Source organism: Artemia sp. Qi Xiang Cuo, chromosome 5, assembly GCF_049724085.1.
Source record: "Artemia sp. Qi Xiang Cuo chromosome 5, ASM4972408v1, whole genome shotgun sequence".
Lineage (NCBI taxonomy): Eukaryota > Metazoa > Arthropoda > Branchiopoda > Anostraca > Artemiidae > Artemia > Artemia sp. Qi Xiang Cuo.
Window position 1 is genome coordinate 36,180,201 of NC_142798.1, and position 14,500 is coordinate 36,194,700.

The window sequence follows — 14,500 nt, forward strand, 5'->3', positions numbered from 1 at the left end:
TAGCTGTTAATGCAATAATAAAGGCGAAAAAAGAACAAAAAGAAGATACATATACTTCTCAGCACAGAGTAATCATGCCTTAGAGCTAAAACCAGTTTCAAATCATCAAACGGTTGGATACTAAGTTGGACGAAAGATAACGAAACACAGCTGCACATAAAGCCAAATCTCAGTCAATACGACTGAGCTCCCTCCAAAAAGCTTTGAAAAATTCAGTTTCAAAAACACATTTTAGGCATCAAATTCCACTACCCCAACATACATCTTCTGATTACCTTCCTAAACATCAAAGAAGTGTACACCAATTATTTTATATATTGCGCTTTCTCACATGTGGATCAGGAACAGAAATTGGGTTCTCTCCAACTAAACAGACGGCTCTTTAACTCTGGTATGTCCTACTCCAAACCAAGAACTTTTTTTTTTACATAGTATACTTCGATTTTGATATGAAAATGTACTTACGTTTCTCTGAGACAAAAAGGAAGATGGAAAACAGTCAACAAAGTCTTCGGCAATTTCGCAAGCGACTTCTAAACGTCCTCTTAACTTAGGTAAATGCTCATCCAATAAGATGGAGGATTTTGTTATATAGTAAAGGTTCGTGTCAACTACTATGCCAAGGGATTTTAGTAGATTCTGCGTGTTTTTATCACTGTGGACAACCTTTAAAAAAAAAGAAAAAATTATGGTACAAACTATACAGCCTAGAAAGCACATAAATTTTACCAAAGAAGAAAATCTTCCATGCAATACCAATAACCTGTTACAACTAGGACGATAAAAGTTCGTTGGTGTACTTAAGGAGGATTAAGTACTTAATAAACATGAAAATGTTTAGTAAAAAAATGCTAAAAGTGGGAAATGGTCAATAACAAACTTTTTTCTGATTCTAATAAGGATTTTACTCTCCCTGCATTTACAATTAGGCTACAACTATAATACAATTCCCTGTATCAAAGTCTTTACTTTCAGTTTGTTATCACAAAGTATTTGACTAAAACGAACCATCTGTTCTTTCTCACATGTGGATCAGGAACAGAAATTGGGAGTCCTTTTCAGATCTAGTCGTAGATTCTTTTTAGTAATTCCTTGTCATTCTAATACTAGTGGTTACACTATCCTCTGATATTTTTTTTTATTTTTGCTGATTAAAATGGCCACCGTGAAATTTTGATATGACACAACCTTTCCCAAAATGGAGTCAATAGGCAAAATCAAGCAATGCAAGGGACATAGCTACCCTCTGATCATTCTTGGCTGGGATGTTCGATACCGTAAGTCTCATTTTGCGAGTCTCAGCGTCGGCTGACAGTCTCGAAGACAAAGAGCCCATTAGGATATTTTCCCAGTACCATAGGGAGCTTCCAAATAAATTTGGTAAAAAGTAATGGGGGATTTTAAATCTGTCAACAGTTCAAAAAGCTAATGAGAGGCTAGTTTACAACAAAGAAAACCTATAATCTCTTACTGATTGTTAAGTAAAACATTGTCAAATCAATGTATATACAGCATAAATAACGTGCATCCTGTGTCCGCAAAGATTTCAATCATAGCAGTTACCATAACAGAAAACTTCCAAATCTGGCAAATTATTCAGTGATAATTCTTTTGAGCTGATTTTTAATGTTTCCAAGCAGGTATACGAGAATATTTTTAGGGGCTGCCTTTTTCAGAAAAAAAAAAGTTATGCTTGGTTAAATAAAACGAAAATTATACTTTCTAATTATGTTTCGACAAATCTGAATATCTCTGGCACAAAACGGGAGAAGTCAAATTTTTTTCATAATATTTCCAGAAAAGTATAAGTCGGTTTTAAGTTTCATATCCTTTATTCGGATCTCTTATCAAAGCTATACAAGTTATGGCAAGACCACCAAACAAGCTCTGCATAGTTTCGCCACACAAACCCCCCGAAAAAATTGTAACAGACAAGATAGGGTGATCCGTTAAGATATCAAAAGGCTTTTAAAAGAGAAACAGATCTAGCAATTTTTGTTTCAGTGAAATTTCCCGTGAGATTGTCTGACCTCCGGTTCAACATGTAAGCCTTCCAGAACTCAACTCTGCATTTTTTTTCAAAATCGATTTTTGGGGAGCTTTTCTCTTTTTTTACACTGTACGGGGTGGGGCTATGGTTAAAAAGAAGTAACTCTGTCTTTCCATGAAGAATGGTTAATTCAGAATAGGAGTATTTCATACAAACATGCTGCATAACTATTTAATTTGGAGCAGAGCAGTTTGGCTACAGCAATTTTGAAGCAACGGCAATTTTGAAGGCAATTTTTCTTTTCAAGCGGAAATTTAAGTGCCAGGGAATTTTAATGGAACATTCATTGGAACATTAATAGAAATTCTGTTATTCTAGTAACCTTGAATAATTGGGTTTAAACTTAATATATCTTACATATTTGGAGCCACTCTAAAATGGAGTTTCATTTGACCTGTTTATTGTTTCTACAATCTTTTTTTCTGAAGTTACAGTTACTGTTACTGGGGGTTACCCTTTACTGACTGTTAGTTTCTACAAACTGTTTGATCAGTTCATTACATTGAGATGTTCGAATTTTTGTTTCAAATTTAGAGTCACTTTTTCACTTTCAGTTGAAAAAAACGTGTTTCCCATATTTAATAGCATATTAAATACACATACTGTATAAAACCCACACTAAATATCTTTTTCACAAATGGTCTTTGATATCTACGAAAATTATATGCAAGGGTCTTTGAGCTTGTTGGTTACAAAGGTGAGGTTAAGATCGCACTACATAAGCCCAGAATCAAAATATACAAAGTAAAGCTTCACAAACGACCTTTATTTTCCATCATATATGGTATTTGAAGCTTCTGAGCTTTTTGATTGCAAATCTGGGGCTGCCACTGCCCATCATTACAACCACATGTGAATGGGTCCACTCACAAATATATTCTTTTACCAATATTTCACAGCTAAATATTTAAGAAATCGTTAATGTAATACTTACTATTCGGCCAGCTGGGAAATATATACCTTAATCTTGGATATAGAGGGTATAACAATGTTTTTCAAATGCAAATACACATCGAGTACCCTATAAAGTTTCAGTACCTGCAAACTGTAAGTAGAAGTGATATCTTGATTTATATTTGCTATTTAGTTTTCCAAATAATGTATTCTCGTTTATCTGGATCGCTATTTGGAGAATAACAGTAATTAATCTGCAGGCATAAAAGTATCTGTAAAAAAAGTATACTTGCCTCTAGTTCCTTAGCCGTAATTACTTGTAATCTTTTCAAAGAGCCTGAACGATCAATTAGCTTTAGAACATCTTTTGTTACATCTAAAAAGGAAATAAAAATGACAATTTTTCATTTCAAAGGTTTATATCTTGAATAAGTTGAATTTGGAATCTACGAAAGAATATGAGTAGACCTGGATTGAAAAGTTCTTTAACTGCCGTGAATTTTACCCTAAGCTCTAATATTTTCATTTCAACTTCTAAGTGCTTAACAGTTTATAGGAGCATTTTCAAATTAGGCCAACCTCTTTTCCTTGTAGATTTCCAATGTGTCATTTTGGCGGATGATGTCCATCACAGTTTCAATGATGTTTCTATTATCCCTGAGGAGGGGGGTGTCTGCCCCTAAAAATTATGCTACGTTTCCCCCTATGACAAATGGAACATTTACCGTAGCAATTTCCTATTTTAAAATAGATTAAAACATAGTATTAACATAGCAATAACATAGATAGACACTTGTTTTTAACATAGATTTTTTCTAAACTGTTTAATTATACCAGGTAAATTTATGTAAATTTTCAGTCTTCTTAAGAGGGGGGGGGGGGTACCTAAAAATGGTGAATTCAGCCTTCGCTCTTAGTACAACTAATCAAACAGTTCGCGGTAATGAACTGTAAGTAAAGAGCGAGCCGGCTTAATAGTAACCAAAACTCTAAAAAACAGAATTCTGATACCAGTAGATACATCAAAAGAATTGGATTTTTATGCTGATTTCAAATATTTAAGTTTCATCAAGTTTAGTCTTACCCATCAAAATTTACGAGCCTGAGAAAATTTGCCTTATTTTCGAGAAAAGGGGGAAACTCGCCCTAAAAGTGATAGAATCTTAATGAAAATTAAACCATCATATTCAGCGTATCAGAGAACTCTACTGTAGAGGTTTCAATCTCCTATCTGGAAAAATGTGGAATTTTGCATTTTTTGCCAGAAGAGAGATCACAAATGTGTTTTTTTTAGGGGTGATCGTATCGATCCAGTGATCATAAAATATCACGAGAGGGCTCATTCGAACGGAAATTAAAAGTTCTAATGCCCTTTTTAAGTGACCAAAAAAATTGGAGGGCAAGTAGGCCCCCTCCCACGCTCATTCTTTTCCCAAAGTCATGCGATCAAAATTTTCAGATAGCCATTTTGTTCAGCATAGTTGAAAACCTAATAAATATGTCTTTGAGGATGACTTAATCCCCCAAAGTCCCCGGGACAAGGGCTCCAAGTTATGAACTTTGCCCATTGTTTAAATTTAGTATTTGTTACTTGGAAGTATGCAGACGTTTTCAGGAGGGATTTCTTCTGGTGGGGAGGGTGTCGGATGGGGAGGATCTTTCCATGGAGGATATTGTCATGGGGGAAGGGACATTTCCATGACGGGGGCCCCTGGATTTCCCAGCATTATTTAAAAAAACGATCAGAAATTAAATAAAAAATCAAGTTTTTTCAATTGAAAGTAAGGAGCAACATTAAAAATTAAAACGAACAGAAACTATTACGTACATGAGACCCCCCCCCCCTAGTCAATACCTCGCTCTTTACGCTTAAGTTTTTTTATAACTTTCAAAAAAGCTATCTATTCTAATTAAACAGCCTTTGTGAGGGAGAACCCCTCATTTACGTAATAAAAATATAATATATAGAAGTTCGTTACGTAAGTTATTCCGCAAGTTACGTCAGATCAAAATCTCGAGAAAGCCATTTAGCCAAAAAAAGTAAAATTAATATGGAAATTCCATTTTGATTATTCATGTACAGTGAGCCAAAATCAAAGCTGCATTAATTCAAAGACGTTCTGAAATTAAAAAAATAAAAAAAAACAATTCCCCAAACACATCCAATCAAAAATCAGAGATAGACATTTTGCTCAGCATGGTTGAAAGGTCCAGAAACTATGTCTCTTTGGGGATGTCATCCCTTCCAACAGCCCTTGGGGCAAGGGACGTAAGCTATGCAGTTTGCCCATTGTTTGTACACAGTATTTGCTATTGAGAAAGGCATGAATGCTTGAAATTTAGACTCCAAAAAGACTAAGGACATCCAGGTAAACCTTTCAGAGAATCTTAAGGGTATATTGAAATAAATCAAAAGATGTTAAGTGCACACAGGTTGTCAAAAGGGCATAACTCAGGAATGACTGAGTGTATTAATTTGGGGCTTCCAGGAAATGATGAGAGGATGATTAATTGACCAAAAAGGTAATATTTGCACACTACTACTACCACTACAACTACTGATTCAGTAGCAAGTTCTACCAAGGCCAAGGATATTGAAGTGAAAATTTGAGGAAATTTGGAAGGGAAAGTTAAACTAAATCAAAACATAAAATGTGCATAGAGATTAACAAATGGGCATATCAGAAATATCTTTGAAATGGCTTACCATCTCAAGCTGATACTTCCAGGCATCATGAGATGTTCAACTGGCCAAAGGGCAATATGTGCATATTACCACTACTATTGATACTGCTACTACTTCTGAAATTACTACTACTAATACAACACCACTAGTATCACTACTACCATACTCTAAGATACTAGACTAGTACTATTAAGGCTAAGGGTAAGAAGGTGGAAAATTCGAGAGAATATTGAGGGGAAATTTCAAAACAAAATCAAAACACACTATGTGCATGCAGATTGTCAAAAGGGTATACCTCAGGAAAGAATTAGGGTATTATTTTGGAACTTTCAGGGACTGCTTAAAGCAAAAGATCAATTGACCAAAAGGCAATATGTGCATGGTACTACTAATACTACTACTACTGCTACTACTACTACTTAAGTACTACTTCTATTGCAACTACTACTAAGACTAAGAGTATTAAGATTTCAGGAAGCGTTGAGGGGCAGCTGAACTAAATTAAAACACACTACATACAAATCGGTTAACTAAATGGCATATTGACAATATAATAGGAACAGCTAACTGTATTAATTTGGAACTTCCAAGGCTTGATTAGGGAGATGTTCAACTGACCAAAAGTTTTTAAATTAGTGGAGGGGACATTAAAGGTTGAAATTTTAAATGAAAAGGATTATTATGTCACCAAGAGGAGAAGAGGTGGGGTTTTTATTATTAATAAAAAAAGGCAATCTGTTAATACTGTTGCTGCTAATAGTACTAGTGCTATTGTTGTTAATACTACCATTAGTCTTACAACTAATACTCCTAGTATTAACACTGTGACTACTATTACAACTATGGCTAAGGGTATGAAGGTGAAATTTTCAGGGAATATTGAAGGAGGATGTTAATTTGAAAATAACCAAAGGTCTCTATGTGCATACTGCTGCTAATACGACTATTACTGTTAAAACTATTGCTATTACTGAAGCTAAGGGCATTAAGATGATGCTTTCAAGGAATATTTAGGCAAATCTTTAACTAAATGAAAAAGAACTAGGAGCATGTAAATTGTCAAAAGGGTGTAACCATGCAGGTTGTCAAAAGGGTGCATCAGCAATATCTTAGGAACAGAATGGGTTTGTAAAGTTATAACTTATAGAGCTTGTTGTTGGATGTGGGAGGGGGGGGGGCTACTACTACTAAAGCTAAGGGTATTAAAGCAAGAATTTTGGAAAATGTTGAAACAATGTTGAACTAAACTGAAAAACACTATGTGCATACAGTTTGTCAAAAGAAATTAGGAATGCCTCAGGAACAGTTTATGGAATTAAGCTGAAACTTTCAGAATGAGTTTAGAGGGATTTGAAAATAACCAAAGGTCTCTATGTGCATACTGCTGCTAATACGACTTTACTGTCAAAACTATTGCTATTACTGAAGCTAAGGGCATTAAGATGATGCTTTCAAGGAATATTTAGGCAAATCTTTAACTAAATGAAAACGAACTAGGAGCATGTAAATTGTCAAAAGGGTGTAACAGCAATATCTCAGGAACAGCTTACATTATAAAGCTGAAACTTTCTGGGTATGTTGGCGGATTTTGAACTAACCAAAAGACACTATATGCATACTACTAATACTGCTAGTATAATTGCAGTAACTAAGGGAGCTAAGGGTATTAAGATGGAAATTTTAGGGAATGTTTAGAAGGAGTTTAAATTAAACAAAAAAAACTATATGCATGCAGGTTTTCAAAGGGTCATACAAGCAATATCATAAGCAGCACAGTGCTATCATAGAAACTTTCAGAGGAGCTCATTTGATTGGAAATTAAAAATCATAGTCCCCTTTTTAAGAGTCAAAAGCGATTGGAGGGCAAGCAGCATCCCTCCCAAGCCCTTTGCCTGATTCTCCAAACATATCCAATCAAAACTCTATGATAGCCATTTTGTTCAGCATAGTTGAAAAGTCCAGTAACTACATCTGTGGGGATGTTGACCCCCATAGCCCTCTGAGCAAGGACTGTAAGTTATTGTCCAATGTTTATATATATAGTATTTGTTATTAGGAAAGAGTGCATGTTTGACCTTTGGTGTTCAAAATGACCAAGTGCATTCAAGTGAAGCTTTCAGAGAATGTTGAGGGGAGTACTGAACTAAATCAAAACATGTTATATACATGCAGGTTGTCAAATGAGGAAAACCCAGGAATGACTTTGGGTATTAAGTTGGAACTTTAAGGGAGTGACTAGGGGGATGATCAACTGGCCAAGGACAGGTTAAATGTGATGTTGAGCTAACCAAAAGATAATATGCACAAGTTACCACTAATGCTACTATTACGACTGCCATGACTACTGAGGTTAACAATATTAAGGTGAAACTTTCAGAGAATATTAAGGGGGTTGTTGAAGTGAATCAAAACATACAATGTGCAGTCAGGTTGGCAAAAGGACATATGAACAATTTTTCAGGAATAGCTTACAGTATTAAGTTGAAGATTTCAGAACATGTTGTGAGGGACATCCAACTAACCAAAAGGTACTCTGTGCATACTTTTACTATTACTACTGCTGCAACTACAACCATTATTGCTACAACTATTACTACTGAGGCTAAGGACGGAAGCTGAAACTTTCAGGGAATGTATAGGGGGTGCTAAAATAAACAAAAACACACCCAATACAAGCAAGTTGCCAAAAGAGCTATCAGCAGTATACCAGGAATAGTCAGTGGTATTAAATTGAAACTTCCAGGACATATTAAGGGAGATGTTGGACTAGACAAAAGGCAAAATGTGCATACTGCTAAAATTACTACCACTACAGCTACTACTACTTCTACTACAACTGCAGCTACCACTACAACTGCTACTACTACTATTGCTGCTATAACTACTACTACAATGACTACTGAAGCTAAGGGTATTACTGTGCAACTTGCAGGGATTATTGAAGAAGAAAGAGAACTAAATTGAAACACACTATGTGGATGCAGGTTATTAAAAAGCTGTAACAGTATAAAGTTGAAACTTTCAGTGTATGTTAAGGAGGATGTTGAGCCATCAAACAGGTACTATAAGTATGCTACTCCTGCTACTTCTACTGCTACTATTAATACTACTATTAAAGCTAAGGGTATTAAGGAGACATTTTCATAAATACTGTAGGGTATGTTAAATTAAATTGAAATACAATGTATGTATGCAGGCTGTCAACAGCCATATCAATAGTGTATCAAGAACAGCTTAGAGTCTTAGTATGCACATTATGTGCATACTACTACTACTTGTAGTAGTAACAGTGATGGGTAAAATACTTTTAAAAAGTATCTAAATACAAATACTTGGTCATAATTGTATTTAAATAATATTTCCAAACAAGTGACTAAGCATGTACTTTGTATTTAAATATTAAAATAAATATTTAAATTCCCAAAATACACAAGCATCAAATAGGAAATAAATGTTTTAACAATCTGTTTCACTCATAGTCCAATATGTTTTTTTTACTTTCAATCAATCATTTTCCAATTCTACCATCTTTACATTCGTTTCTCTTGCATGTCAAACTTGAGCTTCCAACTGAGATATGGGGCTTGACAAGAGCAGACAAAATATCAACATGTTAAATTTATAAGATATTTTTGAAATTATTGCATAAAGAAGGACTGAACTAATATCTTTCCTCTTGTCTTCAAAAAACAGTAGACTCTTTGATTTTAAAGAAGAGTCAGTGTATTAAGACTTGGTGTTGTTTGCTGAATTTTGGCAGAATTACCTTGAGTTGTAGTCATTCCATTGGTTTGAGTAGAGTTTTCGACTTCTGGAACCTGCTTTGTATGGAAGACAGTGTCTTATGGAAAGGGATAATCTCTAAGGAGACAATAAGGCTTTTGGAGGCAAGTGCATCTCTAGACATCAGATAGAACTCCCCTCTTATGAGAGAAATATATTTCTGTACAGAGAGATATAAATTCAAAGTAGATGAAGTAACTTTTTCCAGATGCATTCCTTCATAAAACAGACAGCAGGTACATTTTAGTAGGTTGTCCTGCTTGTTTGTTTACCTAAGTTACTAGAAAATTAGATTTGAACTTTGTCTTTTTTTGTTTTCAACATGATTATTAAAACAGAATGTGTAAAAGCAGTAAGGACTAAGCAGCTATCAAAGATAATATTTTGGGCTGTTGTTTCCATACATTGTACTGTTTTGCATAAGGCTTTCAGTTCAGGAAGGTAGTGCTTTAAGAAACTAGAATCTCTAGCTAATGGTAATGGTACACAGATTCCAAGGGAACAGCCAAAACTAAATCTAGAGCATCTCAGGCTAAAAAATAACTCTTTATTGGCCTTTATTCATAACCAAAGCTGGCCCAAACTGAAATTAAATTAAAAAAAACAAGTTTTTCAACTGAAATGTAAGTAGTAACATTAAAGCTTAAGACCAACAGAGATTATAACATGTATGAATGGGGACTACTCCCTTCTTTACCCCTTGCTCTGTATACCAAAGTTTGACTTCTTTCCTAATTCTTTAAGAATGGCTTCTGAAATACAAGGGCCATTTAATTGGAACAGAAAACTTTTTGGAAGCACTAAAAACTAATGTGCAATGAGCAAGGGGTAGAGGAGGGTAAATCCACACTAATATACAGAATAATTACTATTCATTTTAAGATTTAATGTTGCTCCTTAATTTCAGCTGGATTAGTATTTTAATTAATTTTGATTGTTTTTCATATCAAGCCAGAAAAAAACCCTTCCCCCTCTGTGGAAAATTTCACCCAGGGAATTCTCCCCAGAAGAAATTCCTGCTGCAAAAATTTCACCTATAGAAAATTCTGTAATGATAGAATAATGGCATAGAACTAAAATATCAATGGAAATCAAGAGGGATTAGAATGCAATGCCTCAAAACTCATTTTCTATTTTCTGAAGGGCAAGTGAGGCTTAGAAAACTAGGCCAATAAAATGCACACTTTGATGTATAAAACCCCTTACCTACAAACAATACACCATACCTTCTTCATAATTGCTGAAATGCACTTTTACATATGCACTTATATTATAAATCAACAGGTTATCACCCTGTCACACCCTTATTCAAGGTTAGTCTAAAGAAAGGGAGATGAGAGATTAATTGTTAATTGTTGTTGTTAAAATGCAATGCATAAATCTTTTAAAATTGTTGCTCAAAATTGTTCTTATAGATAGCATTCATCCTGGTCATTGTTAATTATGTTTTTTTAATGACAGATAAAGCAGTGGCAAAAATACAAAATATTAATACAACCTAACCTAAATTCAATTCAAAATCAACAAACTCAGTTGAGGCCAAAGGCCAGGAACTTGGCCAGGATGAATGCTATCTATAAGAACAATTTATAGTGGCAATTTCAAAAGATTAATGCATTGTGTTTTAGCATGGAGAAAATGGAAATTAAGTTGGAAAAAAGAGGAAAGACTTGATGATAGCCTAAATGTTCTCCTGTTGGATAATATGTTAACTAGGATCATCATACATATTTTAAATTAAGAATTGTTGGTAAATATCTACCAAATCATATTATTGAGTTAGGAATAAAGTGAATACACCATTTAATGCCTTTTTTATGCTGATTACAAATATAATAATCATTTCTATCGGAAATTAATTTTATCCCCCCCCCTATATATGCCAATTCAGGGTATATATTTTGGTAAATATCTACCAAATCATAACCTAACCTGAAACTCATTTCCGATAGAAATGCTTATTATATTCGTAATCAGCATAAAAAAAGGCATCGAATGGTGTATTCACTTTTTTCCTAACTCAATAGCCTAATATGATTTTGTAGATATTGACCAAAAAGGCATCAAATGGTATATTCACTTTATTCCTAACTCAATAATATGATTTCGTAGAAATTTACCTATATTTCTACATTAGGGGGGGGGGGGTAAAGTTTAAACATACCTCCCATTTACATCAGAAACACAATTGGCCCCCTCCCCTAATGTAGAAATATAAGGTAAGACACCCAGTAGTTGGCCATCTGCCTATTCTTGGACAGAATCTTTTATACTATTTTAATCACTATTTGCAATGAGCTGTTTGTATGTCCGAGTTTAGGCAGAATTGTCACTTGTTAGTAAATTTAAAAATAGGAGGCGCTGTACAAGTGAAACTAATTGAATTAGTAACCTACTTGTTCAAAAATTCTTCAGAAATTTTTTGATACAAAAATTAAGTTTCTAGGTGGTATAATACAGTAATTAGAGTAGTTTAAATGTCAAAAAGTTTTCAAAGTGATTAAAGTGTCCAACTACGGGGTGTCTTACCCTATAGGCCTACCCTGAATTGGCATATATAGGGGGGGGGGGGCTGAAATTCATTTCTGATAGAAATGATTATTATATTTGTAATCAGCATAAAAAAAGGTATCAAATGGTGTATTCACTTAATTCCTAACTCAATAGCCTAATATGATTTGGTATATATTTACCAAGAATTGTTTTCTCAACACATCTCCTTATCAGGAGTCACAATTCTAAATTTATACCCAAAAAAAGATGCATCAGAGGGTTTTCAGCAAACATTATTCCTGTGATGTAGGCCTAGCCCACTTTTTGTTTTGCTGTGATGCCTTTTTTGCAGGGTTCCAGGCTCTTTTTAAGAGCTTCTGAAATGTTTTTTTCAAAATTATATTTTACTATAACTATGCCTAATTCTAGCTAAGTAATGCATAACATCCAACAGCTCAGACTACCCTAGGCTATTTAGCCTACTGCTGTGGAATCTTACCCTATTTTTAGCCATTACAGATTCTCCCTTTTCTTAACAAGACTAAGAATATAACAAGGCAAAATCTGTTTTCAGTTAGCCAATAGAGTTCTTTTAAAGCATTAAAAATTGGAATATTCTTACAGTCTAATTCACTACCCCTGTGATTGGACATTTAAAATTCGCTTTGAATCAGCCAGTGCTGTCGAAACAAAAACTCTAATCATTGGCTCGTTTCGAAAGAGGGTAAACTTGTGTTGGATTGTTTTGGGTGACAATGCTTATTTTCTAACAATCCATTACCTGACTTATCCAGTTAAGCTCAAATTCCTCGTATCTAATTCGCAAAAGATAACAACAAATACTCAGGCTGTCACACAGTGGCTGAAAAGCTTATGACTTACTTGACTTAACTTGACTTAAGGCTCCTGCCGAGGGTTCGGCGTAGAGAACGATGAGACTAGGCGCCTCCAGATTGACCTATCGCTTGCCAGGATCGCAGCTTCTTCCACCGGGATATGGGCTTGGGTGAGGAATTCATCGGCTTTGTCTTTCCACCTAGTGGGTGGGCGTCCTCTGGGTCGTTTCCATCCGTGTAGGGTGGGGTCGAAGTAAAATGCGACCCGTGCTGGGGCGTCGCGTGGCATGCGAAGGAGGTGGCCGTACCACCGAACAGTACGCTGGGCGAGCTGCGTCGAGAAAGGAGTTTGAGCCGTACGTGATAGGAGAGTCTGGTTGCTTACGAAGTCAGTCCAGTGAAGTCTTTCGATTCTTTGGAGATGTTTCGTCTGAGCAACATCGACGGCGCTAAAGATAGATTTTAAAGCGGGTCATGTCTCCGCTCAATACAGCAAGATAGTGGCGACGAACGTAGTGTAAATGCACATTTTTGGCAATGTGGTTTATGTTTGGCTTTCATCAGATACTTCTAAGCCTCCGAACAAGTGCTGAGGCCTTGTCACTTTAAGATGCAATATCTTTTGTGATCAAGCCATCATTCGACAGAATAGATCCCAGGTAAGTGAAGTCTCCAACCACATCTACTCGGTTGCTTCCGATGTTGACTTCCTTTACAGTAGAACGGGACGTGGGGGGCTCAAGGAGCATAACTTTGGTTTTCTGCCAGTTGATCTTCAGTCCAACTTTCGAGATATTTTTTTGCTAATTTAATAGTTATCCATAAGCTTTTCGGCTTTGGTCATCGATAAGATGACCAAAGCTGAAAAGCTTATGGATAACTATTAAATTAGCAAAAATAATTGTGTGCAATCTAATGCAAATATAGTGTGTTTGCGCTATAAAGATCCCTAAGGGTGCGCCTCTTTTCAGAATTACTCTCCGTTTTTCTGCACACATTTAATACCCTATCTTTTCATCATATTTGAAGTAATTGTGGTGTTTGTTTACGTAATATGTCGCTTATTCTTGCATATCTTGCATTTTCTGAGGTGTGTTTGAGTATGCCTTATTGGCTTAACACTAAATTCCCTGTATACAATCTAGCAAACGCAACATTAAATATTTATCCGGAAATTTGTTAACTGAAACGATATAGACAACTAGGCAAATAAGAACGTTAATCACGTGTAGGCTACTCCACTGTAACCACAGATTAGTTACCAATCCTTTAAGGTGTGTCGATTTTCATAATAACTGTCTCTTCTTGTTCTCTGCACATAAATTGTCTATTTTTCTACCGTTTTGAAAGGATTGAATTTTGCTTACATATGAGGTTACTTATTCTGCATTTTCCTGGGTTAGCAGGTGCAACTTATCCAACAGCTAATCCAGACCGTTTCAAATGGTAATCCTTCTAATCTCTGATGCCACTTACGTCTTGTAAAACGTGAAGGATAAGTAATCGGACTCCTCTGACAAGTAATTGTGGTTGCAGCAGTATCTGCAACTTAGCAAAAGGAAAAACCACGGTCCATAGTACTCTAAAAAAAAAACACGCTTAAAAAAGGGACTAGCAGTCAGAAAAGGTTGCCATTATTAGCTGATTAGAGATTGGTAATTATTATATCGATTAGCCTTCATAGTAAAATTTATTTTCAAAAACAAATTTAAGGTATTTTCGAAAATAGCCTGAAACCCCCTAAAAATGGCGTAGGAT

General features: G+C 35.2%; 1 long non-coding RNA gene across 1 annotated transcript; it reads right to left on the reverse strand.

Annotated features, from left to right (window-relative positions):
* Positions 1–611: 611 nt before the first annotated feature.
* LOC148952095 (uncharacterized) lies at positions 612–14,321 on the reverse strand. The gene is made up of 3 exons (XR_016141792.1): positions 14,110–14,321; positions 3,238–3,320; positions 612–666 (listed from the first exon to the last, which is right to left on the reverse strand). It is a non-coding gene; the product is annotated as an uncharacterized LOC148952095 (long non-coding RNA).
* Between the last annotated feature and the right edge of the window lie 179 nt (positions 14,322–14,500).